The sequence below is a fragment of the Cygnus olor genome, chromosome 2 (assembly GCF_009769625.2).
Source record: "Cygnus olor isolate bCygOlo1 chromosome 2, bCygOlo1.pri.v2, whole genome shotgun sequence".
Taxonomy (NCBI): Eukaryota; Metazoa; Chordata; class Aves; order Anseriformes; family Anatidae; genus Cygnus; species Cygnus olor.
The window spans coordinates 65,134,758-65,162,700 of NC_049170.1; the positions used below are offsets into that span (position 1 = coordinate 65,134,758).

At 39.6% G+C, this 27,943-nt stretch overlaps 1 protein-coding gene across 10 annotated transcripts in view; it reads right to left on the reverse strand.

The window, feature by feature from the left end:
* Positions 1-27,943, reverse strand: part of PHACTR1 (phosphatase and actin regulator 1) — a 376,918-nt gene that overhangs the window by 171,235 nt on the left and 177,740 nt on the right. The window contains exons 1-2 of one of the 10 annotated variants that reach the window (XM_040546899.1): positions 11,551-11,649; positions 11,074-11,275 (exon numbers count right to left, since the gene is read on the reverse strand). The exons of the other annotated variants lie outside the window; for them this stretch is intronic. The gene's annotated coding sequence lies outside the window, so the exon portion shown is untranslated. Of the gene's footprint in view, positions 1-11,073; positions 11,276-11,550; positions 11,650-27,943 lie in introns of those variants that run through there. 10 annotated transcript variants of the gene reach the window in all.

Genomic DNA, 27,943 nt, shown 5'->3' on the forward strand with positions numbered 1-27,943 from the left:
TGAGAGACACTGTAATACCTCTTAGCCCCAAGGGCCTAAATCAGTGTTGGTTGATGTTCTGTAACTGATCAACTTCTAATTGTCTACTGGTTGGGAAGATGGGTAATAAAACAAAATACTTGCAGTGATCACACAAAAAACTCTGTTTAATCAGCATTTAAATTATGATTACAGAGTGATTGCTGTTGCTGTTTTTTTTTTTTTTTTTTTTTTGTAATTTTTCGTTTGTTTCATGCATTGCCTTCTGATACCTTTGGCTACAATAGGTGCCTGGAACCACAGGGTCTGATTAGACAAAGGTCTTTTATAGAATGTGAAAACAGCCTTCAAACATGGTAGTCCAAATAAAGGTTTTTGATAATACAAGCCTTACAAAAATAGGTTTTCAGGAAACAATGAATCTACGCAGTTGTGATGACTTAGAAGAATGGGAAAAAGTCACAATGCAAGCTTTGTGTCTGTCTGCTTGATATACCTTTATAATTTTATTCTTTAGAAGCATTCTGTGCAGATTGCTGTGCTCAGAAACAAAACACATTGAAATTCAAACCAAAGATCCTGAAACAAACCCTACCACAGTAAGTATGCTGGCACACTTTAATATTCCAGGTCAATGAAGCTTATTCTAAGCAAAACATCTGGAGCATTGTAAATCCATCTTTCTTTAAAAACTAAGTATATGCTGAGCTTCTTTTCATTTCTTTAAGATTCCATTTAATTACAGTCCTAATCAATGCCATTTTGCAAAACCATCTCCTGTACAACATCCCACATTAAAAATTAAATCTTCGTTGTTCTCTCTCATTCTATTGAAAGTAGTTTTTCAGGGCAGAGCATTAAAATCTTAAGTTCTGGTGAGTGGCACTGATTTTAGATGCAAATACAGAATTTAAATGCTGGTATATGGCCAGAAAGTTTTAGAATTCATTCATGCCTTCCTCTGATTTTTTTTTCCATCCTCTGAGCTGGACTGAAACAAACATTTATAATATATAAGGCTAGATTCAGATCTAGGCAAAGAAATTAATCTTCTTTGCTTCTTAGGCTTCTTAAAGGTAGTCATTTATACCAGAAATGAAATGGAAAAGGGAGGAGTTCTTCTACCCCATTAAGCTGCTGAAAAATTATTTAAATAAGCATTCAATATATTTTGTCTGCTTTTGACTAAGTCAAACTGGGCATCTTTGGAGAATAAACTTTCTTGGTGAAGAACCAATACTACCAAATCCTGGCTATAAAATACTGTACAAGCAACCTCCCCTCCTTCCTCTTATGGAAACAAATGCAACCAAAGAGCATTTCTCCTATGCTCTGTACACCCAGACAGCCACCACGCCTCAAGATTTAAGAATATGAGGCTGTGCTGCTAGACCATTTACCCCAAAAAGCAAACAAACAAATCAGGCACACTTCGAAAATATATTCCCTTACCCACAATACTTGGGGGTCTTTCCTAAAGCAGATGCCCCATACTGAAGTCTGATAACTATCCTCTTTCATTCACAAAAATCACTTTGGCCTTGTCTTATAGTAAAATCATCTTCCTAAAATTGTGTCAGCTCTTCAGCGGCTCTCCTTTTCCCAATAAATGTGCAAAGTAACTACTATAAAGTTAATGCCCAGATTAATGTGGAATCAAACTCCCCTGCCATACTAGGCTGGATGCAAATACATGCAAACATTGCTGTACGACGTGTCTTGCTTTGTTCAGTATGAAGCAAGTGATCCCAAGACTACAAATCTGACTACAAATCTACAAATGTAATTTTCAAAGAAAAACCACTTACAGCCTCTCCAGCTATGCTATGGGAAGTTCAATTCAAAGAGACTGTTTGATTTTCTTTATCTTATATTGTATAATGATGGCCTCCCATGTAATATTTTAGACATAAATATTATTTTATGGATGCATAGTCATGAAGAGATACTACTGAATTCTAGCAAGGATGGCAGAATTCAGTCCTTGAGTAGCATGAGCCCATTAGAAGGGTGATTAGTAGAGCATCACTGAAATGCCAAAATCTCTCAAGACAGACAACTGTCAAAAGTGTAGCTAAACTGCATAAACAAACACAGAATCCCTGAAGAAAATATTACTATTTATAATTACACTACAGTAATTACACTGGAGGCCTAAGAGGTATGAGGGCTAGTCACTGTAATAAAAAGTTAGGAAGAGTCTGTGTCCCATTACAAACAGATACTTGCTTTGCAGGTAAATAACTGAGACAGAGAAATGGTTTGCACAAATTCATGGAATATCTAAGATAAAGCTACAAAACACACAATGCATGAGAGCAGCTTGTGATGGTGACTCCAGTCAGTTCTTGTGGAAGACACATTCACTTAGAAGTCTCCCAAAATCTCTGAAAGAAGTGGCTCTGAGTTGCCACTTCAGGCCAATGACCTGCATTTTTTTTAAAAGAGACCTCTACAGAGGGCAATGCACAGCTGCACAGGGATACATGGAGCAAAACATTATCTGGAAGAACTACTGGGCTAATGCATTGTGCCATGCAGACATACTGTTAGCTGGCTGTGAGAAGCAGAAGAAAGAGACAGTATTTGCCAACTTCCCCACGATCTGTGGCAACAGCTAGCAACAGCTGCCTATTGAAAAGAAATAGTGAACGTGCATGGATTGTGGCAGGCTGTGTACAAGCTCTTATGCCAAGATGCAGAAGCAGCATCTCAGAGGTGGCTTTCCAGGATACTTGTTTTCTTTATTTCTTTCCTTTTCTAAAAATGAACAACCAAGCCCTATTCTGGCTCTTAGAAGAGGCTGCCCAAAGATGAGGTTTCTGGTGGTATGAAGGCTTCTTTTGCTATTGCACAGACCTTTGTTTTTCTCAGCTTTGTAGTAGCATTCATGCATTACACAGAAAAATGAATACATTATTTGCCTAGAGTATCCCTAAGGGAGCAGAGGTCTGGAATATCTTCATCCCATTTGCTGCCCTAGGGCTGATTGCTAGCCTGCACCCGCCATTCATGGGAACTGAACATCAGCTGCCCAGCAATAAAAGCTCCTGCAAAGAGAACATGTTTTACAGAAAAATATGAAGAGAAAAAAATATATAATTATCCAGTCACATTAAGAGACAGTGAGATCCTCCCAGCTTCCCAGCCAGGTACAATTAGCAATTGTTATAAACAATCAATGAGTTAATTACAGCAGCAACTTTCCATTACGTTTCAAAGGGAATATATTAGGTGGTGGAGGACATCAGAAAATGTAAAGTAGTACTTTTATTTAAAAGACAAGCAGAAACAATAGCGGAGTAAGCAGTGTATGCCCATGCCCCCCATGACTCCCCAGCAGCACACCTACCTACCGTGCCAGTTGCTGCTGAGCTCCTTCAGGAGGCTCTGCACCACAGAGAGCCTCTTTACCCTTTGTGCATACAGGCTTTGCTCACAAAAAGAGACCTGAAGCCCCAGCATGCTCAAAATATACCTCTGCCCCCATGCAGAAACTCATCTAATCAGCCAAGTAGCCCCAGAAAGTGTGCTTGGAGGTACATCAACAAAATCTAATGATGCAACTGCCATCCACTGCTCTCCTACTCCAATATGTTTGGAAGTGGCTTAAAGAAGACATGACTGCTAGCAGTAACCACTTATCACTTTGAACACTGGAGTGCTGATAATTTCCTTAGCTTTTTTTGTCTTGCTTTTTAAAGCTACTTACTAGCAAAGATTAATGACTATCTCTGTGAAATAAGAAGAGGACAGGGAAAAATGTGGGGAAGATTGCTAAGCATAGCTAAAACTTGTGCATCTCTATGTGAATCCTACTTTGATGCAGCAGCTTTGATTTGTTGCAGAAACACATTTTTAGTATGGTGTGAGATACTCATTTGTATCAAGACAATTGATAAATTGATGCCTGCCATAACAGCTGACAACATCTAGTACCTCGAGCTTTTGTGGTTCATTATGCTCTCAAGAGTGCTCAGGTCTGCATTCAATTATGTGTTACCAGAAAGTAATTTCAGCTTCAAGTAGTGATTGTAGACTTGTTGATCCTGCTAAGTACAGCCAATGAAAACATTCCTGTTGAGTTTCAATTGGTGCCCAGTCCCTTCTTTCTCTGGCAGCCACGTATTTCATTACAACAGACAGAGACCTGCACTGCTGGGATGCTCCTGGAAGGTCAACCTACAGCTGACAGAAAACCACCATTTCTCTGATAAAAATGAAGCAGCATACATGTATTTTGGGCTCTCCTTTTTCAGGCTAACTGGAGCAAGGGCCTTCACTGAAGGAACAGGTACTCCATTCAGATGAAGGGAATATGCCCTATTTTGGCACCCCCAAATGGTAAATGCATTTGTTGCTAAAAGAACATACATTCTCTGTCTCAAAAATGACAAGCATACAAAAAAGATCAGGAATGTATTAGGAAAGTTATAAAGATAGCATTTCTTCCTTTGTAGGTCTAAACAAGGCTGAGTAATGACATGTTATTACCCTCCTCTGGAGATGTCTGTCAGCTATACTGCTACTTGCTTGGGGGAATGGGATGAAAGCTAGTTGAACACAAACTGTCCCCTGCCTTCAAACACTGCAAGTGCCAGCCATGCTCACCACATCCCTGCCACTCATCAGTGCCCAAACTCAGTGCAGAACCCAACACCACTCCACCCTCAACTGGTGGTTCATTTGCCAGCATTAGGTATAAATAATTACCTTCTCCAGCGCTTTGCCAATGACACCCTACAAGTGCTGGGAGGAATCTGGACCTATATTCTTAGACAAGTGTGGATGTTCACACAATTCAGAAAGCTGGCCTGAAAAACTGAGCCACACCTTTTGTCCATTGATGTTATATATACCTAAGTTCTAGACAACGCACTTCTGTTTCAAGGAGAAAAAACTCCCTTTGCAAACTAGTTCCCAATGCAAACTTAATATTTGGTTGCACTCTTCAATGGATACTGTTTTTTGCTGTCTTATCACTTGCAATTTGAGGTTTTGACGTAATGAAAGCTTCTCTATAAAAACTGCTTAGAGACTTCAGAAGAATTATGTTTCCTTAATGGAATGTCACCAGATTATGATTAATTTGCCATTCCTTGAGGTCTCAGAGAAAGATGATTTAAAAAAGAAAACAAATAACAAAGGCAAATCTGAAGGCCTGCATTTTCAAATATGACTAACAACTATGACTAACCCAACTTGAACCACACAAAAGATTTTCAAAAGCAAGGGGGTGAGGATTTTCTAAAAGGCAACTCCCAATGTGTTTAGCTGACCACACTGACAAACAAAACACTGATTATTTGGGAAACGGAAGCCTAAAACCCACCAATTTTAATCTCCTCATCAAATACAAACCCTGAAAGGAAGCTGTGGACTTTCTTGGGGACACAGTCACGTAAATGACAGAAGCATGGTTTCAAGTGCAGCAATTATACCAACAACTTCTTCAGGGAAAAGCAATTTGTAAGCAAGAAAGCTCAGATATAAAACAGGTCAAAGACACTCCAATATGACGCAGAAGCCACAAAGACCTGAAAACAACAGATCAATCTAACAACTTAAAAAACCCACCAATACTGTTCTTCTGAGAAGTCATGCATCAGAAATAGAAAGATGAACACACACAGGGCTGACTGCCAAGTAATCACTTCTCCTGCAAACCAAGGCTCTGTGCAACTCATGTGAGAGAAGTACACACCCCTTTCCTAACTAGGGAAGGGGTTAGCATACAGCCTGCCAGTTCACTGAGGTAGACCTTTTAGGGCCCAATCCACATTGGTGAAAGAAGGGGTTAATTTCCTTGATTTTTATTTATTTATTCATTTTAGGGAGAAAAAAAACAGCAAACCACTTTTAAACACCATGGCATGTAACTGCTTCTGCTATTTAAGGCATCTGTAAACAACTGATAAGGATGCCACCATTTATTTATCTCTGCAGATGGCTTCCTGTCTTGGCAGATGGAGGAAAACTACCACAGCAGGCTTAAAGGAGGTTTCTCAAGCTGAGGTTAGTCACTCCTGCTGCTTACGATACATACTTGGACCTTGGAGCTACTGCATCTAGACGGTTTGTGAAAGGGACAGCTTCTTTCACGCTGAACTATGCTCAACTCACCTCCCAGGCACAAACATGTCTGTACAGATGAAACCTCCCCAGGTCATTTTCTCCCTGTGAAGTGAGCAGTTAGATTAAGTCCATGAAAAACTTGAGCAAAACAGGTAACTTCAAACTACAGGTGGCCACAGCTTGGGAGCAGCAGCAGAATCAACTGGCTTCTCAATGTTAATGATCCCTCCAGCATCCTACTGTGCTCATTTCAAGACCTGAAATTTTCCCCAGGAGATGCAACTGTGATCTGGGTCAGGTATCCAGTGAGTAGATCAGCTTGGTCTTCGTGAATTGGAGAAAGTACATTCAGCTAGTTATGTCATATGGATCTGTTTTTTTTTTGTTTGTTTGTTTGTTTAAATAAAAAAAAAAGATGCTCAAAAGCCTTATATGCTTAAACACACACCTTTCTTTCCTATTCACTTGTTTCAGATACTTTTACTACAGTTAAAATTCAACAGAGAAGTCATCTACTCTCCCCCCTTTCCTTTCTCAAAAAAAAAGAAAAGTCAGTAAGGCATAGTTGAGCATAAAATAATACTAAAACTCTTGGCTGTCTGGATCAGCACTATGCAGGCAGTAAAACTGAAAGAAATCTCATTAGCATGACATAACAGTCATTTATAATAAGCAAAATTTAATGTTATGTACCACAGCCTGATTAATTTGCAGACATTTCTATTAGTAGGAATGGTGCTCTACAAGTCTCAAGTTTTAATTCATTGCACCACATTAAGCAAAAGATGGGAAAGATGCAAGGAGAGAGATTCATCTCTGTGTAACTCCACTGACTCCAAAAGCAGATCCATGTCATTCTTGGAAAGGCTCTGACTTGATGTCAAACACATGAAGACTCTGAGGGATCCTCCAGATGACCATTTTCCAGCAGCACATTGAAGATGTTTTTGTTTTGCTTTTTTAAACTGTTTTCCCACTACATTTATCAGTGTATATAAACTATTGAAATGAAAAAGATGAATCTCCATGCTTCAAAACATTTTGGGATAAATTCACACTTGAACAGTCAGATAAGTGCCATAGGGCAAACGCACATCACGGAAAACAAGGCTTGTAGTCCTCTGTGCCATTACATCTGAAAAGGTGGCGTATTTTCTGAAAATATAACATTTTTCTAGGAAAGCTTTTCTTTGCAGTGCTCAGCAAAACTCAGCTTCCCACTGCAGAAGTTAAAAACAAACAAACAAACAAAAAACAACAGGAAAAAAAAAGCGCTTGCATATAGTCCCTCTTTACAGGAAATCTCCCAAATCTCTTCTACAGCTTTAAAAACTAACAATCTAAATTCTCCAAAGTTAAATCTTGCTTACTTTCACACTAAGCTGCTAAAAGATGGAGCACACTTTTAACATTAAACCGTTAAATTGAGCAACCTGACATCCTGAAGTCCCTTCAAATCTCAGATATTCTGTAATGCTAAGTAGTGTTGGTTTACTCAAAAATCAATTTTGCTATGTTGGAAAATAATTCTGGGAAAAGTTGTTTAACTCAAGCTGAACATCCCTGAAAAACTAGATTCAGAAAAACAGCATGAAAAATTTGAGAGTAATGTTCCAATTTGTTTTGATACAGAATAAAGTCTGGGCAATCACATGGGTCTTTTATTCCTATTTCACTGTCCTGAAATAACTCAAAATGAGACAAGAATTATTTTCAAGTAAAAATATTACTTCTTCCACACTGTCGGCTTCCCCTCATCTCTCTGTTTCTTTGCATCTGTCCTGGGACAAGGGAAACAACCATTAAACAAGTCAAAAAATGTTCTCCCTTTCTGCAAGAAGAGTTCTTTTTCACCATAGGTGTACTCAAAAAAGTTTTTACCATTCTCTTAAATTGTCAACAGCATTGTGGATCTATGGTGATCTCTGACAATTGGTTAAGAGAATTAGAAAACCAGGTACATGTTGCTATTTCTTATAGATGTTTTGGCACAGCTCAGGACCAAGACTAGGTGAAACAAGAATAATTCAGAGGCAGAAATACTGAAGTGCTGGTCAGACTCACAGCTACAGTTAGCTCCGTTCTTCAACTGCAGGTAGATCTGGTGGCTCCTCTATTATAAAAATATAATCCTGCATGGATTTTTTTTTCTTTTCCTTTCAGGTTACTACTAAACCACAGACTTTCTAACAAGCATATTTGTCCCTCTACCAGCTTGATAGGCTGTCAAAAACTCTGAAGATACCTTCTGTTCTACTATTTCATAGTGGTAGGATTAAAAAGCTTGAAGAATTTTGACTTTACTCACATACTTATCATGGTCTATTGCTTGAAGTTCTAGGCAAAAATTAGTAAGTTCTATTTTGTTTCTCAATCTACTTCATCATACCCTAACTCCTCTGTTGGGTCAGAATTGTTCTTCTAATCAACATATACAAGATTGTGTTAGACTGCTCCCTTCTTTCGTCACCTAGCACAGTTTCCTTGGAACAGTTCTCATTTGCAGACCATTTATCCAACAAAGTGTGACAGTTCCTTCAGAGGGATTCTCATCTTCAGTTAAACTGACTACCATTTAAGAAAATCAATGGGTCAATGTTTTCCAAGCTATCAGCTCCTAACTCTTACTGCCTTCAGTGGAGGTAATACATGGAAATAAGAATGACTATGCTGAAAGTAATATCAGATCATTCAACTCCTGATCTCAGCTCCTGGGGTGAGGAGTATGACAAAGGTTCTGTAAGGAGAAAGTCAAATTATTCTTTTTTTTCTTCTTCAAAAGATACTGTAGTGATATGCTGTTAGCTACCTGTAGGCCTATTTGAAGAGCTTCCTTGATAGCTGTGAACACATTTGATTACACAGATGGCCCATGTAACTTCACTAAGCAATGGCATTAAACAAGTGATAAATATATCTGTAAGTATCTTCCTGAGGAGACTCCCCTACAGAGTGATGCCATTCAGTGGTGTAAGTCACAGGAAAAGCAACATTCTCCACTAGCTGCATCCCAAGAAGACAAAAACAAAAGAAACGACAAACTGCTTCTCAGTTTCAGCTGACCACAGTCTATATTTTGGGACCAGAAAAAACAGGGTTGCGGACTCAGAATGAGAGAAAAGAGCTTTACAAGGCCCAGCTCTGCTTCTCAGGAACAGTAGTGCAGCGAGTGTAGCTCTGATAACACATACATTAGTAAGGGCAGCAGGGTTGGGTCACATCACCACTACATCTGTTGTGCAATGCAGTGACAGCTACAGATATAAAAGATGCCTCCTACTTACCAAAGTTTTAGCTGAAGCCTTTTTACTGTGAATATCTCCACGAAGAAAAAAATTCAGGGAAAAGATCTAGCAAGTAGTGCAAACCCTGACAAACCTCCAAATACACAGCACTGTGAACAACACTTTTATTATGGAGGACTAACAATCATGTTCCACATTTTATTTTGTGTTCCCAAGTTTATTTACAAACTAGCTTATATGTTGTTCAGTGACGACATCACCCACCACCAAAATCTTCCTCCCTCTAAAGTAGAAGATATCCACACAGCAACTTCATAAAATACTAGATACCACCACTTAAAATACAAGCTAGAATAGTACAGAAGGAAAATGTAACTATCCAAGCTAACATAAGGTCAGGTCATGACCTGCAAGGAAAATAAAGAAAAAATTAAAAGAGGAAAGCTGTTATTTTGCTTTGCTGGAATGAGTTAGTGGGTAAAACACTGGTCAATTTGTTTTGCATTTCCAGTTCTTTTCCAAATTACTTCTTTGACGTTGGCTAAGTTGTTTAGTCTTTCCAGACTCCAAATGCCACTATTTTAGTAATTGGATGCCCCACATTGTTATGAATATCTGAGTTTCAACATCTGTATTTATCCACAACAGAGAAGTACATAGAGCAGAATACCTACTTTGCTCCATACCATGAACACGCATATATTTACCTATCCATTACATAGGTTTATAAACATGGCATCCTATGTCAGCAACCAGCCTCGCCATTCCCAGCTATGTTTTAGAACAGCTTGACCCAGAAACCCACGTGACATCTTATAACTTTCCCATGCCTCAGTTTCTTCATCTGAAGTAGAACAGGCGAATATCACTGTTTACCACTGAGAGAGAATGGAAAACTAATTCCATACTTAAAATCTGTGATTAAAGCTACGACAGAGATGACCAGTCTGTTGTGAAAGCACTGCCTTCTTTACCTGCAGTAGAAGACTGTTTCTGCACTTTCTCTCTACTCTCAGATCTTAGTTTGTCCCTAGCTCCTTTTTACAGTTTCATAGATGCTGTAGGTCTGCATAATCACAGAGCACAGAATAAGCATAAAATGGACTTGAAATCCAAACTCTATTTCCCAGTGCATTCTCTGCCATCTTTCCAAACAAGGCTTTTCTCCTCTCCCTGCCTGTGCTCTCCCCCACATCCCCTTGGCTACATGCTTCTCCAATTCGCATGCAGATGTAAAGAGACTGGTTTTGGTAGCCACCAGGCACATGTAAAATACAGCTATATTGTCCATCTTCCTGCACTAGGTTCAAAATCGTATGTCAACAACATGACTAAAAAAAAAAAAATCATCAGCAGAACATCATTTCCCCCTGCCTCAGCATTTCCTCACCCTTTCCCAAGCTTCTCTGCAAAAGAGGGCTAAGAAAAGTACCACTGGGTTTTTTCAGGTCTTCTGGATAACTTTCTGTGGCATCTCCATCATGTGTGCTGCTATTCAGCAGTTACTGCAGATCTCAGTTGCAGTGGGATTTGCAAGTTAATCCTCTATCTGTAAATCCCAGATGGCTCAGTGATTTTTAGCACAGCTATTGATCTCCTCATTCATACATACCGGCTTCTGGGCAAACACACCCAGCTGCTATCATCACCCACATCCCACTGCCACAAGCAGAAATGAGGACTTTGTGAACCCAAATGCTATCTGCTAATAATACTGCCACTGCAAGAAATAAAACTAGTCAGGAACAAGCACATGGTTTGTGCATTTGCCTACCTGATAGAGATCACAAGGCTGCGTCCACACTCCTTCCCTCGCTCTGCAACAGCTGTGCCTTCTGAAGCTGAGCAACAGCCTCCTTAAGTCTTGTGCTCTGGAAATGCACACACTCTACGCACAGCCATCCAGCCTTGCAGTGCCAGACAGCCCCTTCTCCTCCAGCCTCAGCCAGTTGAAAAACAAGTTACAATTCAACGTCCTGCTCCCATATGAAAGGAAGATACAGAGGTCAGAACAATCAATGCAATTAACTGTCCTGAAAACAGAACAAGGCTTTTTGTAAAATGGGAACATTTAATCTGGCCCTTCCCCCTGCTTCCCATATATTACCTATAAATAAAGAGGGTCTTGAGTGGATCCCTGCATGCTTTATGCCAGATTCTCTCTGCTTCTCCCTCTGTCCTACACCACTGCAGAACGGTGAGAACAGAGTTAGGCTCCCAGCCGATGTGGGACACCATGACTGCTGCTTACCTCCATGACGCAGTGACTCCCTGCTCCACGCTGAGGTCTCCAAGTAGCCATTTGCTCTGACAAACTTTAGATGAAACCACTTTTGGAGACAGAATGTTGTTGTAGGGGAAAGGGAACAAGCCAATGCTCCAGTTAGCCTTCCCTCCCCACCCATGCTCTTCCCCTCAAATCACAGAGCTTGGTACCATAAATCAACCCTCCACAGAGCTGCGGCAGTAGTAGTAGATTTCAGACAAAGTGGCACGGGTACTGTATACCACCACCGCACGTTTGTGTTTTAAGCACTGTTTGTTGAGCTTTTTAATATGCAGTTTGTCTCCTCCTGCAGGGAATTACTCAGGTAGCCAGTCACATGGCCTGCAGCAGCAAAATTATATAATTCACACCAGGCTAAGGCTCTTCAGGGTTCTGGTCTGGAAATCAGAGGGGGGAGAATATAAATAAACCCACATGATGACAAGGGAATGCTGTCTTTATGTGATTAGCACTTTGGAACTCCACCAGCCTGCACTCACACAGGGCTTGCTGTCACAGAAAACTCAGCTATATAGTAAACCTCACCTATGTTAGAAAGGAACCTGTTCGTACATGAAGCTGAAAATAAGCCAGCAAACAGCCTGCAACACATTCTCAGTATGGGAATGGCCACCAAGTGGTAGAGGATATGTATGCATGCAAATTTATCAGATTTGGGGGACGGTGGAGGTTTCAATAGTATAAAAACAGATTAAATTTAAATTTAAATTTAAGTCCTATACAAGCCTTCTCCAAGGTTCAAATTGGTTCACAACCATGAAGACATTTCAGGGTTTCATAAAGTCTGAAGTGATTTGATACAAACATTTGGATCTGTGATCTTGCGTTAGACCACCTCCACCATAATACTCTGTAAAGTTTTTGCCGTGCAGAATATAACAAAATTAGCATGGAGTGGTTTATAAATGCGAACACAGCACAGAGACCCTCCTGGCCTTTGTCACTGTGGGATCAAACATGGAATTTCCACCTCACTTAAAACATAGTCCAAGTAATTTTCTCCCCACTCGTGCCCAAATTTAAGGAGCATCTGGATTCATTGCTTTGGTGCTTCTGACTGTAATGACAGACTTCTGCAGCTATGGGTTGCACCTCCCATTGGCATGGCCAGGAAAGATGTTAGGATGTGAGCCCCTGAAAGATCTGCAGCTCTGGTGGACGCTGTCATGTTCCCCTTCCACATGTTGTTATGGATATTCCTCAGGTTTCCCTTGCCACCAGGACCACACAATGCTCCATTTGCTCCAGTTGATAGACTTCTTCCAGCTCATTTTCAACTTCTTTCACCAAACTGCTTGTAATATTTCTACCTTGACCACACTTTTGCTTATTGTTTTCTTTCTGTTTAAGTTGTTTAACGAGCCAGTCTCATTTTACCAACTCACTGATTTTATGGATTATTTCACTTAATTGTTCATTCTCTCCTCCCAGGCTGTCCCCTTCCCCACTCCCAACACCAAACATGCACTGCTTCCAGAAGTCTTGTCTCTGCATCCAAGCCCCTGAACAACACAGTTCCTACTTGTACCTCTCCTTATTATCAGGGATATTATTTATGCTGCCAGAAGGCATCCACATGCCAGCCACAGATCATGACTCCACTTGTGGAGGAACAACTCCTCAAAGCCATGCCTCTCCTCTGGTCCATGATTCCTGTCCCTCTGAAACTTTCCTACTGATCCAATCCAGCCAGAGGCACTTGTATGCACAAATCCTTCACTGGCCACGCAGCCTTTCCAACGTGCCCACCAATTGCTACGTACCATCATTCTCCACCAAGGAAGCAACTAAGGGTGACCGACCATCACGGCTACAAGAGTCAGTGCTCTGGAAAATGAATGCAGGAAAGAGAAGCTCCAGTAGGGAAATGTGCGTTCCTGACCTCGCCATTCACGTCGTCTTTTTGTTCATTCTACTCTGGTGATGTTTTTGGTTAGGGTGATACAAGTGCTTGTTGATCTCCCAAACAGAGATCACCTGAACCCAGAGCATGGCTGTCTCTCAGGATTCCTATACTTTTTTCCTCTCTGGAAAACTTCACACTTTGGGTACGACACCACCCCAACACTCATCTCTCCAGCAAGCTGCCCTCTCCTTACCCATGCTGTTTACTCCCACAAAGTATGCACAGGAAAACCAACATGAAATTAACATTCACCATAAAAATGGAAAAATATGCCTCTAAAAAACAGATGGAAATAAAAAAGGAAATGCTGTTGAAGGCGATTTGGGTGTGGAAGTGGGAGTCTCCAGATTCAGGAGGACCCAGTGATGGGGGGCTTTGCCTCTTTTTATTGTAAAGATGCCTTTACAATAAAGAGAGAAGAGGAGCTTAAAAACAGAGCAGAGTTCATACAGTGGGGACTTGAATCAAAATCTATGACATTCCTTGTTTTAAAGGCAGCAGCAGCATGTTCTGCAGTTGCCCATTATAAATCACCAGCTGAACAAGAAGCGAGACAGATGGGCCAGTGCCACTGAGTACCTTCCCAACTGTTAGGAAAGCAATGCCTGATGTTCATCTCAAAATTTTTGGTGTTCTGACATGAAGCATCACCCAGTTTCATCTCCAGAGGCCAGTACTTGACTGCTCCAGTACAGAGGGCAGCAAGGAAGTCCTCTCTGTTGAGGTCTCCACCCCTCAACCTAATCTTTGATTCTCTAGCCTCATCTACATCGCAACTCAGGTTTGTTGCTTATAACCACTGCTTAGAAATGCAAGGCATACTCTCATGAGTGGCATCAGCATTTACAAAAGCATCTGATGTTTCCTCTTGCCAATTTCATCATGCGCAATTAAAAAAAAAAAAGCCTGCCAGATCTTAAATATTAATATTTTAAAAACAGTAATAGATATAGAAGAACATTCTGTTTGACTGTGCTTTGATTCACTCTGTGTAGTTGGTCTATTTTTAGATTTTCTGTGCTTAAAAATCAGAATCAAAAATCTGAGATTATTGTATGATCGCATGATCCCAGGAGATGGGCTTCTAAGAAAAACCTCATCATGAAGTCATGTGTTGTGCTGCGCACAAAGGCTGAACATTTTGGGCAGTCATCAGCATTAGTGCAGCTTCTCTGGGTTCACTCAACAGCATGTCCAAACCAGTTGTATTCGGTTTCCACATGATAAATACGAAAAAATAAAACCCATTTCAACAGAAATGTAAAAGACTAAGACAGATCAAAGTGGAAATGGGCAAAAAAACATCCAGCATCAAGCAGAACTTTTGTGAAACAGACAGCAATACTTTAATTTTGCTAGAAGACATTCTTAATGCTGTATCTCAGAGAAGCAAGCCCATCAAATTATTTTTCATTTCCTCAGTATAACAATTTTCCTTTTATAAATAATCCAAAACTTTGTCTACTTCAAGCCCCTGAGAAATAACGTGAAAGTAATGCCTAGCAGAATTTTAATGACACAGAGAGATTTACTGAAGATTAAATTTGATTAAATATCACTAAGTAATGAGGTATTTCAGGGAACTATAACATAGTGAAGGAGTTTCTGAATTCAGTCTTTAGTCTGTAGGACCTTAAGTAATTTACCAATATAGTTAGTATAAATGTTTCACACAAACAACTTAAATGGATGTTTAAAAAAAGGTCCATAGCATAAATATTCTTAGCATTAAAAGGCCAATTGTCAGAGATAATTCACAAACAAAAATGCCTTGGAAACAATATAAATACTTATACAGCTGCTCTCCTTTTCCCAAACATTCAGTGGAAAAAGAAACTGGTTAATCCTTACAGCATTCCTTTGAAATTCAGTCAGAATTTACTACTCTTCTTTTCCAGATAGGCAGTCTGAGGTAGGACAGTCAAATTGCTTGGCTAAAGCCACAGGGAAAGCCAAGGCTAAAAAATCAAATGCATTTTAACAGCTAACATGTTTCCAGACCCACGTCTTGTATCATTCTTAATGAGTCACCCATCTCTTTAACAAACTGTGTACTAAACGCCTGTTCCTGTTCCAGTGACTTGAGCAGGTTTCCATCATGCTCCCCTTTCATGGGTTCTCTGTGCAGAGCCTGCCACAGTGCAGTCCCCTTCCCACCTGGCTGTTAGACAATATCTTAGCGCAGCTAATTTAGCAAAGATCTTCATGCTGTGTAGTGTAATTTAATAAGGAGAAGGCTTTCCACTGTCTTGCATCATATACAGTTTTGGCTATCCACTCAGAGATACAATACTGTACAAAAGGAATTTGGACGCTGTGCCACATCAAAACAGTAAATTCTGTAGAGCACACACATTACACAGGCATTCTTATTTTCTGAATACTTTCTTTGTGGCATTATACTTCATTAAAATGTAAGCTTTTACCAAATTCTTCCCAATGAGGATGACAATATATCTCTCTATATTGAAGAAGAGAAGTATCTCCTGTATAAATATGGAAGATTTTGGGAGAAGAGAAGTATCTTTGAGTCTACATGAAGAATAAGTACATTGTTCAACCATAAATGTTTGTGATGTCCTTTGTAATACATAGACAGCTAGACCAGGGCAGAAGTACAGACTGAGTGGCTTGGCGTGACAGTGTATGAGTTTCCCCTGTCTAATCAACCTGGATGCTGTAGCCAGAGCCATAACAAAAGCAAGACAATGAAAATTGCTGGTCCTTAGTAGCCTTTGGAAGTGGGATGACAAATGGGACCAAACATAGTTAAGCTCTGTTAACTGCTATAGAAAGGTAGGCTGCAGATTCACAAAAGCCAAGCAAGTGGCATTCAGAAAGAATAGGAAGAAGCAGCAAACATGATTAGACTTGGCTTCAAGGTCAAATCTAAAAGCAACAGTAGAAAAGCAGTTCAAGCTATAGGGAGAAATCATTATTCTGTTGACGTCTCCATACCTTGGCTCCAGATAGTGGCCAACAACTGGGAAGTGAAGTTAACCCTCTGCAGGTATGCTGACTTGTGTGGTGTATTTGATGAAAAGACTTCTTTAAAAGCTCTGGGCTGTTTACATAAAGCTCTTTGTAATGACGGGAAGTTCAAGAAAACCCACATTACCCTAACAGTGAATCTTAATATAAACAAGACTAATTTTCTTCTTTTCTCATTTATGGTCTAGAACTGCCTATGCAATAAATAAATTAATAAATAATAATAATATCTGGGTTAAATTCTCTCACCTTAGCTTGCGTGTAGGTCCACTGTATTTGGGTGCTCTCGGGATAATAAGTGTGAGACAGAGCAAGACAGTGGGGATAACTAGCAAAGCAGAATTACCAAGACAAGACTATTACCTGGCTTTGATATGGATATTGGATGCAAGGGTCATTTGAAGCGTCTTCAATGCCAACACTGGTGGCTTTCACAAAAAAAAAAAAGGAAGAGACAGATCTCTCACATCTTTTCCAGATGTGTATTTATAGAACTTGCTACACACTGAACAAGGGAGGTTTAAAATGGGATCAAAGGTAAAACAAAGCAGCTGAAGAGAGCTGCTCACACTTTTGGATGGTGGCAATGTAACACACATGATAATAGGATACTTCAAATGGCAAAGTTCTGGGAGCACATGAGAATGGGAAATGAAATGGCCAATATAGAGTACAGATAGTGATGGAATGTCATGTAGGCTCAAGTCTTGCCTAAGACAGCTCCAGAGAAGTGCAACAGGGCGAATTCTGTAACAGGCAAGATCAGGAAGAAGGGCTGGGAAAAGGAAAGCTTTGTCTGCTAGAGAAAGAGCTTGCTCTTCGGGGCCTAAGAACCTCACATAAGTCTCCAAACCTAGGTTTTAAGTTCTGTGCACAGTGTGGCAATCAGACAAACCCTTAATATTCATGGCCCTAGGGAGAATTAAGTGTCTGTGAATTATGGCTTAAGCGACCTGAAAAATAGCTGTGAGCTCTTGAGAAGGTCAGTTTTTCAGTGAGCTGAGATCAGGTGGATGCAGTAGCAAAATACCTTGGAAATGATTATACTTTTATTTTCCTAAGGACTGAAAGAGACCAGAGGAATAATCTTTTCTGACCTCCTGTTTAAGAAGATTAACTGTCAGAAGACATATTCAGAAAGCACCTCACTCCAACCCTTCTGAGCTTCTAAGACAAAGAAAGTACCCAGCAAATCCAGATTGTTGGCCAGAAATATTTGTGCAAACAAATTTATTTTCTTCCTTTGAGCAAAGTCATGAACAAAAGTCTCTTTTTCTTTCTGGTACCAGAAGCCAGCAACCATTAACTGGAGAAAAATACACGTTTGAGCACTACCTGTGGGGAGATTTTGGAAATTCAGTCTGTGGGAGTGTCTTGCCTCTGGAATACATGCACCCAACAAAAGTGTAATTGAGCACTGTGCTGGCCAAGTTTGCTGTCATAAATAAATCCAAAGGGCTGGATCTGAAGTCAGTTGCAGGAGATATTGGATTTGACTCATACTCTTAACTCCAGACCTTGGGCCCAATCCCAGCAGTGAACCCATAAGGAGTGGGGTATGTAGGTGGAGTTGTGAAATAAACCTGCAGGCTCCTCTTCTGTCTTGCTCAGCTGGCTTCAATTACTTCAAGCAAAATCTGACTCCTAGTACTTCTTGTTATTTTTAGCTTATGCCTCTTTTAAACTCTCAAGTATTTAAACTATTCCTTTCAGGGTCATGTAGGGACTGCCTAGGAAAACACAATAAAATACTCATAAGTTATCTCCACTATATCCAACAAAACATCCTGCAGAAATAGTGACTTTTCATTGTAACACCCATCAAAGGGCCACCATGAAAGACTCACCTCTGAAATGAAATATCACACTGCCGCTTACAATAATTTATCATAGGAGTAAAGAAGAAAAAGTGGGAAACTAGTAAGTCTTCCTTAAATTACTGTAAGGACATTAGAACTAATAATTGTGCAAAACACCCTCTTCATCTATGTGCTATAGGTTGTGAAAAGGATGGAGAAAATGTTGGAAGAGTAAAACTTGAGGGAACAGGCAGAAGAGATTGAATCAGCAATTATCAGTACCGAGGACAAAATTAACTTTTTGATCTTTTAGAACACAGATCCAAACTTCATTCCAACTATGGCGTCTTTAATACATCTCTGCTTTCTAACTTTTCAGAGAAATGCTTTTGTTCTCTTATTTAACATTTGAGAGAGCACAAGCTGCAGTACTTGTGCAGATGAAAAAAAACATTTGCACAGTTCAAAAATAATGTTGAAAAGAAACCATACAAATTTTTCCTCAGTAACTACAAAACCCTGGCACAATACCAAGAGCTCACTTAAGATTAATGCAATGCAGATTATGCAATACGTGCTGGAGGAATCAACTTTAGAAAGAAATGCCTTCCTCCCTTGTATTTGTGGACCATATCAAGGACACAGAGCAGTCTTGTTTTTGGGAACCCCACTGAAATAACAGAGAATGAGGCTTCCAGGTTCCCCTTTTGTCTTGCTCTAACATGTTCTCCTGTGGTCCACAGCCCTTTGAGACATACAACCTCACCCTTAGGTTGCATGCACCATGGTGCAGTTGTTGAAAGCCGTCCAGCTTTCCTCATCTGTTATGTACACTTATAGAGAGAGCACAATACAGTCTACTGCTTTGTTTCTTTTGAAAATACTGTGGCCAAAAGCATTTATTGCTCTCACATCAGTAGGCCTGTATTTATCACATCAAGGATTCACCTCATGATTAGTATGGCACTTGGTAAAATGTCAAAGCTGGCTAACATGACTAGTACTCAGACTTCAGTTTGTCCATAAAGCTACCTTGCAATGCAGTGAGAGCATCTTGCCTTCCACATCCTGGAAATCAGCAGTCTTTTTGCTTCTCTGATCTCAAATTTGAATAAATAGCATCCCCACTCCTAAAAGAAGAAAGTGCTCTCATGTATCACAAAGGTTTTTGGTTTAAGTTCATACAAAATAAATAAATAAATAAATCTGAACCTAAACTGAACTCACAGAAAAAAAGGCACCTAGCTGAATTCAGCTGAAGAGTTGATGTCTGATATGCCACAAATCAATGACAACACATATGAACCACTCTCAAAAGCATCAAAGAGAAAAGGTCACACCTCCACATGGGGAGATGCTGTAGGACCCTCTCTGCAGAGATCTACATAGGGTTTTATTCTACTCTGAACAGGGCTTTCACACAACCCAGAACTGTGTGTCATGCCAGTAGCTGCTACAAACAGGTTAAAGCCCTTTGTGCACCAATCCTCTCACGCTGAATACCAATTCGTGACCAAAGAAAGGCACAATTATTAATGTTGAGACAAAGCAAACAAAACAATAATTTGAGCTCTGCAGAGCTACTGTTTTTAAAAACTTCACTAAAATACTTTTTTTTTTAAAAAAAAAGATTTCCCACCAGTTGCTTGTGTGTGATCAACAATTTCTCGAGCAGTCTCCTTACTTCAGGGCAAGCAGGAGTAGTACTATGAATTGTTTCACGCTATCAATGCACATCTGTGCACCTCTATATTTGCTGGTCTTCCTTTAAAAAATGGCTATGCAAGTTCAGCTAGCAAAGGAGCAACATCTCCTAGAGCACCAGTAACATCTCTGACCACAAAGATAAGGACTGGAGATATAGCCTTTGAGGTCTTGTCTTAGAGAAGGTTTTTGGCTGGCAACCTTGACACACATTCAAACATCCAGCCACAACATGAAAATGGGCTTGCAAATCCTTTAGAGAAGTCCTTCAGGGACACCTGAAAGTCAAAAAGAGGAGTGGCTTACTTGTGCTTTTGACAAAACATGAATTAGTTTATGTATCCTACTCCCAGCACCCATCATTTTCTATATATTCACTTTAGAGAGCCCACAGCTCTGTACTCTGCAGCCATGCCACCCCAGAGTCACCTCCCTTCCCTTGCAGGAAAACCTTCAGGCTTCTGAATTACTGTACTCATGTTATTGCCACAAGATCACTTTGTTACTAATGAAACAGATTCTTTTCTTAACAGCAGAAGTGACAGAAATTCCAAGGATGTGTGAATGCTGAAACTGTGAAATAGCAAATTATCATACCTGTGAGAGGAAAAACATACACAGGAAAAAAAAAAAAGAAACCAAAACCAACAAACCTCTGCCTTTTCATTCAGAAAGGAATAAAAATAAAGGTCTACAAAAGAAAACTACATCAAAAACAGTTCAGGTTCTGTACTGTGTCTCAAAGACACACACGGTAGATTGTCCAGTTAAGAAATAATGGAGGTTAAGGTATCTCTAGAGGAGGAGATGGAGAGCTCACAGCAGCAGAAACCTGACTTATTTTATCTTGAAATCTCCGCAGCATTGCAAGCCATAGCCTTGCTCTCAGCAAACCTTTTTGATATTTTGGTCAGGACTTCAGACAGAATCATTAGGACTTAATGCTTTATAGCCATGCACAGCAGTGTCTGTATTGCAGGAAAGCCACCTTTCACGGCTAGCATGAAACATCTGGGCCTTAGCCTGAAGACTTTGTGTTCTTGGTGTTTATACCAATGGTGTTTACACCATTCTGTCTTTGACAGCAAATCCCAGACCTTTCTAGCACTGACCATCTTTAATACTGAAAGTCTCCCCCCAGCCAACAATTACCAGAACTACAACTGAGTGAAGATTATTGGAATATTATCTCTGCCTCTTTCTAGCATGTAAATATATTTCTGAGCAGAACCCTGTGGGAGAAAAAAAAGGTAATTTCCATTTGTGGAGGTTTCTCATGCATGTTTTTGTTGTGCCATGGGAGAAAAAACACAGTATTTCATTCTCACAGGCCCCAATTCTCCACAAAATAAGAAGCATTAACAGTGCTCCACATTAGTAAATGTGGGCTACTCAGGAAAAAAAGGATCACACACCAAAATTTTGCTTGCTCACACCTGTATCTCCTTTTCTACACACATGCAGAGGCACGTGAAATCCCAGGTCCAGGAGGTCCACTCTTCTCTGTGCTCTTCATCCCCCTTAAGATGAGAGGACAACCTGTTGCCTCAGCAAGAGGTACCAGCAGAGGAGCTGCCCAACTGCCAGCAGGGTGGCCAGCACTCCCAGCTCCTTATAAAGTTGAGAAACCAGGCAAAGGAAAGCAGACAGATTTCCAGCAAGTATTCACTTGCTTTCTTGCCAGTTTTGAATTATTTCCAAAGGATGCTATAATTCCAACGAGGCAGAATTACCATGAAGAAAAAATAAACCATTTTGCTGGAGAGGTTCTTGCTGTTCGGTTATGAAGTCATGAACCTGGGATGCTTTCACTTCGTATTTCTTTTAACAAAAGCCATTTGGCCCACGGGCATACCATCATGAACTGGTTATTACATGTATACGGAAAACCCAAAGTGGCTTAATATTTTTGTTGTTGTTGTTTTTTTTTTGGGGGGGGAGATCATTCTATTTTATGTATGCCCTCTGTCTAGGTATAGAATTGTCTAACACAATTTCACAAGCATCTAAAAGTGACCCAATACAGCTTTCCCATATATAAGACTACCTTACAGTTTTTAGATCTGATACCTTAATTCCTTTCCATGGCTAGAAGCAATTGCTATAAATTTTACTGCAATGTTGTGAATCCTGAGACTAAATCAGAAGGACTGTGAGACAGCAAACCTTAAATCTGTCACTGGCTGGAAAATCTCCACCTAGCTCTGAGGGCACCGAGAAATACATTTTTAGCTCTATTACAAATGAGTTGGGTGACTTCGTGCAAGTCACTTTGACTTTGCCTCAGTAAGCACTTCCCTTCACCTCCTTGTCCATTTAGATTGTAAACTCTTCAAGGCAAAGACTGTACTTACACCAGGACTACTGAAAGAGGCTATGGTTTGCCAATTACTACCTTTTATCATAATACTATTACTGCTATTAATAAGGACTGAAGACTGGTAACCAAATACTATTCTGAAGTACTTTAGGCATGATGATGCTATCCAACAGGTAAAGAAAACAGCTGTTTCTTGTTTTGTCTCACAGACCGTGCAGACTCTGCGAAACTAATTTGTTATTGTGAATTCAGGTACAAATATTATAAAAACCCTTTTAAAAATCATAAGCACATACTTCAGAATTTCATGGCAGTCTATATTGAGGAAAGACTTTTCTTGAAATCCACTACACAACCCTTTTGTGGAAAAGGCCAGATTGTGATTTTTAAGATTAACTCAATGCTTACTCAAATGTATGCATTTTGCCCATGAAGTTTCAGAGTGAATGTCAAAAATGACCTCAGATGTCCAATAAGTTTTCCAAGTCTGTGAATAGTGCAATATTCACCAAGAGGTGTGACATGTCCAGATCACTTCCACAAGAGATTATATCCATGACTCCAAAGCTGCTCTAAGAGATGCTACACAGGACAGCTGAAGAACAGGTACATACCTAGCAGAGGAAGCCACCAGGTCTGCAGGAGGTCTAGGCTACTTGTTCACACAGCTGCAGTCTAATCTTGGACACAGAATGCGCTCCTTGTCCTCTGAGCCTCTTGTGGGGAGGGCAGCAGCCCTCAAGCACATTCCCTGTGTCCAAGTAACAATCAGATTGTACCCCAACAACCTTACAGCATCAGCACACCTCAAACCTGTTCAATGCAGAAAAGAATATGGCCCACACTGACTTGGGTGGCAAGTGTGTTGCTTCCACATGGTAGGTCAACAAACCTGTAATCCATTTATTTTCCTTTGCAGCTAATCAAAACACAGAAAGAGCCTCTTTTTTTTTTTTCCCTTTTTTTTTTTTCTTCCTTTCCCTTTAAATTGATCAAGCTTATTTAGTACAACTGTAGTCTGGAAGAGGTTAAGACATCATTATTTTGCTTTGATAATTGCTGAAAGAAGTTATAAAAGCATAAACCAAACATTTCAGTTGTCCAGGAAAGAACCTGTGTCAGGAAAGACCTGAGAAAGAACAATTGGCTCACAGCAGCTCTGATTCAAATATTCGTTCAGCAAAATGAAATTAACTGATATGGGTATATTCCCTTTTATTTTGCCCACTATCTATTATGCACACCTTTTCTGGCTTCTTATCACTGGGATAACTGGCATGAACTCTGGGTGCTTTGCAGATGAACCATACTCCAATTAAAATTTTAGCTCAGAGATGTCTAATGGCTCTTCCTTCTTGTAAATTGAATTTAAGTCCAAAATTTGACTTGGAGAATAATCACTTAGTTTTATGTGTGGTGACGTCAGAAGAAGAGATTTGCTCCACACTGAATCAAGAGCTCCAAAGTCTCATAATCCAGTAACAATAAAAAGACCCAAAAAGGCCTTCCTAGGAGTAAATAAATGCACAGTGCTTGATTAAGTATGATGGTTTAAAACTAATTAAACCACTCATCACATTCCCCAGGGCCCATATCCTGTAAAGAATTCAATTGGACTTGGGTAAGTAAAAGAACTCACTTGCTTATATCTGTACCTACTTTGCCTTTTATAAAATTCACGCTCTGCTAAATGCACCCACACTTGCATATTAGTTTTAAAAGGATACAGTGATGATAAATGTTTTTTAATAACAGAAAGTGAATTATTTCTACCATTTCTACCATTTATCTCTTGAATTATTTCTATAGTGAATTTCTTTCCTTCTTGCAAAAGCAGTTTAGTGCTTGTAAAATATGTTCCCAGTGGGTATACTAACCATCTGTCTGCATGTAAGCATGTCCTAGAACAAATACATGAATCTGCATTCTTGAATTTCATAAGTGATCAAATATTACAAAAGCAATGAGAAATTTCAAGTAGTTAGATTGCATCTATGAGTTTCTTCTAGGTGAACTGTGCTGGAATACAATGAGTAGGTAGAAATGTATGCAACATACTGTAACTGTACTGCAATCACCAGAACTTAGAATCATAGAACGACAGAATATCCCAAGTTGAAAGGGGCCCACAAGGATCCTTGAGTCCAACTCCTGGCTCCACACAGGATCACACAAAAATCAAACTATGCTTGAGAGAGCTGTCCAAATGCTTCCTGAACTCTGTCAGGCTTGCTGCTGTCACCACTTCCCTGGGGAGAGTGTTCCAGTGCCTGATCACCCTTTTCCTCATATTCAATCCATAAAAATAGGCTTGGTGAATCTGTGTGTTTTCCACCAAAGATGCTAATAAGTAATGTGATTCTATTTCTGTCATTAACATATATTTGTTTCTTCCTACCACATAAAAATGTATGATTTGTGAAGAGACTTGCAGCCTTTTTTATTTCTCTGATCTTGAATCTCTGATCAGATGCATAAACCTGGCTACAAACCATCTCTTCCTATATACTTTGGTCAGTAAACAATAAGTGATTTTTCATCTGTACAAAACAGGTGTTTTCTAGTGTCCTGTTGTCATTCATTAGAAGTAGTACTTATGATTATTTTATACATTTGAATGACTTAGAGACCCAGCATAGAGACCTCATTTCTGCAAGAGACTTAGATTTTTAGTCATCAGACTTCACCCTAGCAGCAGTACAGCAGTGCTTATTGCAATGTCTGTGGCACTGAAACTACATTTGTGCATTTGTGTATGATTGGACTCACTTGTGCATGGATATGCACGGATAATCTTGTTTGTACATATATCTACAAATGTCTGTGCAAAGCTATAAACTAGCTAGCAACTTCTCATCTAAATACACTTAGAATCTCAAGCCATTGCTGTTCTTTGGCTTTCTATGAATCTCAATGATACTTATTATTTACCTTCAACAAGTACAGAAATTCTGTATCATTATCACACGCTTCTTTCTCACTGAACTGCCGTTAAGTTCTTAGCAATATTCACACAGAGGATGATGTTATTGAACAGATGTTGCCCCCTAGCAGATATTAAAAAATTACAAGCTATGCATTTCAAGGAACAGCTTTTGCTTAGAAAAATCCACTAAGTTCACAAAGTGCTTAAGATATCGCTTATGGAAGACTACTAATAAGAAACACTATCTCATGAATAAATGTCTCCAAAGATCTTAAAGCATATGCTCAAGACAAGGGAGAAACTACCATCACAAACATTTTAGGCAGGAGCTATAGGAGATGTAACCATCTCTTATAGGAATCCAAATTTCTGCTTACACAGCAAGTTATATGTATGAAGAGAGCTGACTGTATAGAGACTTGTACGGTTCTATATTGTCAGTGTAGCCAACTTTCAGTGCTTTTGTGACTCTCCTATGGGCTGACAGCTTTCCGGAAGTCCCAGCTCATGGAAGCAGGCAATCACATCAGAACCAGATTTTTTGGAGAAAAAAGAAAGTGGAGAAAAACTCAACCCTTAAGACTGTGCAGATAACCCAGAAAATGTGGGCCCTCGCATCTCAAACTACAGAGTGAAAACAGAAAATACTACACATTTAATTTAAAAATACCCCAGGAACTTTTAGTGTGCTTTTGGGAACATCCCATGACTTTAAGCGCTTCGTTTTGGCACTGCTATTGCAATATTTTGAGTGCTCTGATAACTGCAAGCCTGAGACTCACAGTGGAAGCAATGTAGCAGAAAAGAGGAAAGGGAAAACCAGGATAACAAAGAAAGGAGATGAACACCTGAACATTTTTGAATCCTAACTAGAAGATGGAGAGAAGAGAATTCTACCTTGCAGAATTTCCCTAAGTTATTTTAGTGAATATTTAATAATTTTATTTTCACATATAATATCAACTTCTTGAAAATGACTTTGGAAAGATGTCATAGCTGAAAGGAATATAACACTTTGAATTTGCATCTTTCTTCCCTGCCTCTCCCCAATTCCAACTACCCACTTAACTGCCTTTTTTTTTTTTTTTAATTGTTATCAGATTTTAATTATTGGTCAATATTTATTTTGTGGCAGCATTAATGAGCTTCAAACCTTCCATGATTGTTTAATTTTCCAGCATGCTGCATTTAATGGAAAACACAGAAACAAATTGCAATGAGGAACTTCCATTGCCACTTGCCACCAGATGTCAGTGCAACATAAATGATATGGAGCACCAGCACACAGAAGCATTCCCCAAACCACACAGAACTGGGTAATAACCCCTCAAGGTTTGAAATGTCACCATCAACACTAAAAACAACCATGGCTCACACTGCAAGCAAGCCCCCCTTTGCTTCTTGTGGAGATGGTGCTATGTTTGCCAATGTTTTGCTGTTTTCTTTGGCTAAGATTAGCCTACTTCGCTCCTTTGAATTTTCAGTTCAGCTCCCAACATTGGTATAAGACAGTATTAATTCAAGGAAATCTGTTTATCTTTCCAACCTCCAAGAAGCCTACTCTGGCAGTGAAAGAAAACCCTACTTCCCTTCCCTGAGCAAGGGTGAGACCATCCAGCACGCTCCATTGGTGGGAGGCACTCCGAATACTGCACAACCAGAGCTGGCAGACACAAAAAGATCATTTAAAAACAGTATTAAAAAAAAAAAAAAAAAAAAAAAGATGATCTGTTTAGTTCCCAAATGCTGAGTTTATTCTCCCTGTTGGGCCCAGAGCATCCCAAGAGGCCTCTTTCCTGCCCACTACTGGGAGGATTGACACTCTAACACAAGGGTCTATATGCTTCTAACGGAAACACCCTTGAGAGAAAAGCTATAAAACTATCCAAACACTCAAACAATTTGCGCAGGGAGACCCCAGCAGAGCTGTTTCCTGTGCTTCATGGCTCTGCAAAGGATGCTGCCCCTCTGGCCCTGCCTTCACCACACGGGAAAGGATGAAACCAGGCCTTTCTGCAGCCAGGTTTAGCAACAGCTGGCCTGCAGTGGCATTTACATATTTTCATACACCTAAATTGACATTTCTGATGCATGGAAGAATATCTGATTTCCTCTGCACCAAGCTTTTCAGCAGTTTCTCCAAATGAAGTGTTTGCTTCCACTGAGAAGCTCTTTTCTATGTACACTGAATATCAAGACGTTTTTTATTTAATAAGCCTCTCAGGTTTTAAGCAATAAAATGTATTGTTAATAACTTTAATAATGCTATTAATAAAGCTTGTATTCACAAGGATGAATACTGTACAGAGAATATATTATTGGGAGAGATTACTACGCTAACATACTAGACTAAACCAAAATCGTTCTGGATGTACACACAGCAGAATAACCTTGGAAATCTGACTATCCCAAGGGATGCTACTGTTGAATTCATGGAGTGTTTTTTTTTATTTATATTTAAATTACTACAAAATTATGAAGCTTTCTTAACTGATAATCATCCCTCCAATCTACTAATTATTCCAACTCCACAATAGACAGAGTACTTTATAGTCTGATATTCCTAGATTGCTTTCATGTTCAATTACTTATAATTATACAAACAAGTCTAAAATTGATGATCCATGCATATAATTACAGATCCTGCAACTCAGCATAAGCAAATAAAGGAAACCACCCTTACTATGACAAAACAGTTCCTAGTAGTCAGG